Source organism: Simochromis diagramma, unplaced genomic scaffold (genome assembly GCF_900408965.1).
Source record: "Simochromis diagramma unplaced genomic scaffold, fSimDia1.1 OVJJ01000753.1, whole genome shotgun sequence".
Classification (NCBI taxonomy): domain Eukaryota; kingdom Metazoa; phylum Chordata; class Actinopteri; order Cichliformes; family Cichlidae; genus Simochromis; species Simochromis diagramma.
Genome location: NW_024387523.1, coordinates 3,630,196 through 3,634,372, shown reverse-complemented (window position 1 = coordinate 3,634,372; position 4,177 = coordinate 3,630,196).

Sequence of the window (4,177 nt, the reverse complement as noted above, 5' to 3'; positions counted from 1 at the left end):
TACAATAACACTGTATTTTGCCAGACCTATTACCATATTATATTCCTGATCCAATTGCTTTTTCAACCCATCCACCCATCCATCCATCAATTTTCTTAACTGATTATCCAGTTCAGAGCTGCACCGTCTATCCCTAGTGCCAAAGATGGGCTACACCCTGGATAGGCTGCCAGTCTGTCACAGGGCTAACACAGAAAAACATTCACTCAAATGTTGTCTGAATCACTAATTAACCAAACATCCAGCATGACTGTGGCACCAACCCACGCTGTCTCAGGGAGAACATGCAAACTCCACACAGAAAGGCTGATGGCAGGTTTGAAAATAAGAGCCTTTGTGTTGTGAGGTGACAGTGCTCAGCACTGCCCCACTGTGCCACCTAAACCCATAAATAATAAATTAATGGACTTTTCTTGTTGTCACCACCTGATATTTCAAGTCCAGCAGGTCATAAATGGTCCAACAAGAACATCAGGATCAGCACTGCTCAGTCCACAAAATCAAATATGATTACTTTAGACACAGTTTTAACCAAAGAGCTTAAAACTGACCTCAGAATAGAAAATTGTTGTTCTTTAACGGAAAAGACTTTAAAAATCAGAAGTAAACTGTTATTCAATAAGTGCTAAAAACATCTTATTATCTCAGCAACTTTATATCTTTTTTCATGGTGCTTTTGATTAGCTGTGACGCAGTGATATTTAACATGCACACTTCAAAGATATAAGAGCCATTTTTATTTGAAAATTATTACTATTATTGTCAATGCTTATATCCCATACAGTGATGTCATGCAGTTTTCCTGCACTAGCAATGAGGTTTTGTTGTGTGTTTTCTCATGTTTGGATTTTGGTCTTGAGTTTATTATTCTAGCGTTCCTTCTCCCACTATCTCTCGGATTATTTCCTGTTTCACTGTGATAGTTAGTTGTCTCTGATGTTTTGACTCATTGCTCCAATTACCCCATTGTGTATAAATAGTCCTGTGTTTCCAGAATCTCCCTTGATCTTGTGCTTGCATTTTAAGCTTTGCTTGCACTTTACATCACCCGTGTCCTGTACTTGAGTCCTCCCTCCTGTACTCCACACACACAGGGAAGCTGTTAGTGTTGCTTAAATTAAAGTTTCTCCAATTATTATTGATGCATGCAACGGATTCTTAAAGACACCTGAACACACTGCAGTTGTAAACATTACATGAACATTTCAAAGTTTGTGAAATTAAGGTCATTAAGGTTCATCCATCCATCCACTTTCAGAAAATGGCAACTCCACTTTCTTCCGTACTCCACTATCCCAGCTTGAGCTGACTGCAGTTCCAACTTCAGTACCATCAACCCAGACTTCCTGGTTTGGGACTTTCACATCCTTTCTGTCACTGGAGAAAAGACTTTCAACTAACCACCCCCACATGGTTAGGTTATGCTCCTGCCTCTCTCCCTTCCTAAACGTTGTGTGCTGAGTCCCTTTTTTATGTTCTCCATACCTAAAACTGTGTCCCTTCTATGCTATCAGTTACAGCATCGTCTACTGAGAAGAACCTTGGACCGAACGCCACCAAAACAAAATAACTCACAATACATTTATTAAGATCACAACCCAAAACACATCAATGTTTTTGGGCATGTTGCATATTATCAGTCCTGATCCACTAACATTACAGTGGTAGTTAAGAGGGCACAACAGAGACTCCACTTCATGAGGTTTCTCCAGAGAAGCTCATGGTGTCTTTATACTGCTGCTCCATTGAGCACGTTGTCAGACTGCATCTCTACGAGGTATACCAGCAGCTCCGTGGCAGACAGGATAGCCCTTTAGAGGGTCATAAAACTCTGCCCAGAAAATCACTGGAGGCACACTGCTGTGTTTGGAGGAACCTTTCAGTTCTCACTGCCTCAACGGAGCTGCAAGAATCACAAAAGATTGTCCCAAACCCGTGGTTCACTACCAACTCTGACATCTCCAGCAGAAAGGACACAAGAGAGAATCTAACTTTACTGAATGTATTTGTGGAAAGAGGCTAATGGTCCACCAGCAGCTGCTAGCTGTCTTTATGTGGCTCACTCTGATAAAAATAGAGCACAATCTGCAACCAGTGTTTACTTCACTGATATAAACATGAACCAGTGGAAATGCAAACCTGATTCATTTTCATCACCTCATTTGTTTTTAATTCATCATTTTGGTCGCTCAGTTGTCATCGTCTGAAAAAAAGTTAATCAGATTTTCAGTCTTACTTTTTATTTTCATATTTGATGGTTTGATTATATTTTGTCATCATTTGTTTATTTATAGTCAGGAAGAATAGCTACTCCTACTCAGTATTAATCAGAACTTAGTCAAAGTTGCAAACAATTATTGTATTTTTAACAGCCAATTTCCCATTTTTAATGAAATTAGATTCATTTGTCCTGGATCTAATTATTTGTGAACCTCGATGACTACTTGGTGGATTTAAATTCTAATTTCTTTGTGCAGTGAAGCCAAATAGCGACAACAGAACTTCTCACTTACTGTACTATTACATCAGCGATGTTCGCTTTTTAAATGTTTATTTTCAATCTTGTTGTAAATCATGTTTGCTTACATCTGATGTTTATTCTTCAGATCAGCTACAGTTTGTTGTTGCTGTTGCTTCCATGGTAGCACTCGTTTTGTGCAAGACTTCATGCTTCCACCAACTTAAAATGTTTAACCAATGTTTTAGTGCGTGTGAATTTTAACTTTATTGCATGTGGACTGTTAGTGTTAATTTACTTTAGTTTCCCCCGTATCCTCAATGTGCATAGAGTATATTTTATAAATGCAGTTTACAAGTTTAGGTGAGGTAAATATGTAAAGGATTATGCTGTTAATAAATGTTTAATAAGGTTTTTATCTGAAGCACCAAATAAAATGATGCAGCGAGATCATGACTTTTGACTGAGTCCTTTATAAGGTCGTTATGTAGGGGGTTCATGAGCACTTTGGCCTTTGTGCTTCTCTCTTGCCTGTCTTCTGGTAAGTGTCAGGTGTTTTGGTTACTGTGAAAGGTTTTGCATATTTGAGTTTCATGAGATGCAATTTCATGCTATACAGGCAGGTAAACACAGTGGGCTCAAACTCTGCTACAGAGAAGCAGACACATGGACTTAAACAGACACACAAATCTAGTAGACATGTTTTCCATCTATTTGTTTTCATTTTCATCTCTTTTTCCTTTGACCAAAGTCTTTTTAATTAATGAATTCATTCATTCATTCATTCATTTTTAGTGATTTTGCAACTTTCTGGTGGTTTTATGTGTCTTTGTAGTCCTCTTATGTAATTTTGTGTTAACTTCACATGTCTTTTGTGTTGCTTTGCATCATGTGTCTTCATGCAGTTGTTTTGACATTCATTTGCATGCAACTCACCAAGGCTGGTTTTGCTTTAAAGTTATTATGGATTTATCTCTTTTTCTGTTGTTTTTTCTTATTTTTTGGAAGCTACATTATTACTTTTGAAAGTGCAGCCTATATTTATAGTTTCTTGTTGCTTTCCCCATCATTTTGTATTTCTTTTTAAACTGGGGACTGGAGACACTCCATTTAACCTGTTTTCAAGCATTATTTGGAACATGGTTATAATAAAAGTGTGTTCGTTATAGTTCCAGTAAACAAGGAATACGTGCAGAACATGCAAGGAATGCTTTGTGACAAGAAAAAGAAAAACACATGTGTGAAACGTGAACTTATACAGGCGGTATAATTAACTGAGTGTCCAAATGATGCTTTACGTTTGCAACACATTTGTTTTGTTTTCTCATATTGTAGTTTATTTTATTGAGCTACATGCTATTCACCTTATTTAAGCTGTTATAAATTATATATATATATTTTTTTCTTAATTAAATAATCTTATTCAATTTATTTTATTTTTTATTCTTTTGACGATGTCTTAATATATAAACAGACATCTACTGCTTTCCATGCCAAATAGTAGCGTAATACTTTTATAAATATTTTATTAAATTGTGTCTTTAATCTTTCTTCATATATTTGTGCATTTTGTGCACTTATTTAATTTTTATATATTTCATGTATTCACTGTATATATAATTTTTAGATCTAGTACATTTGAATTTATTTTTTTTTATATATTTATATTTTATATTCTACAGGTTTCTCTGCGTTTATGCATCGTCACAAAAAGTCTCG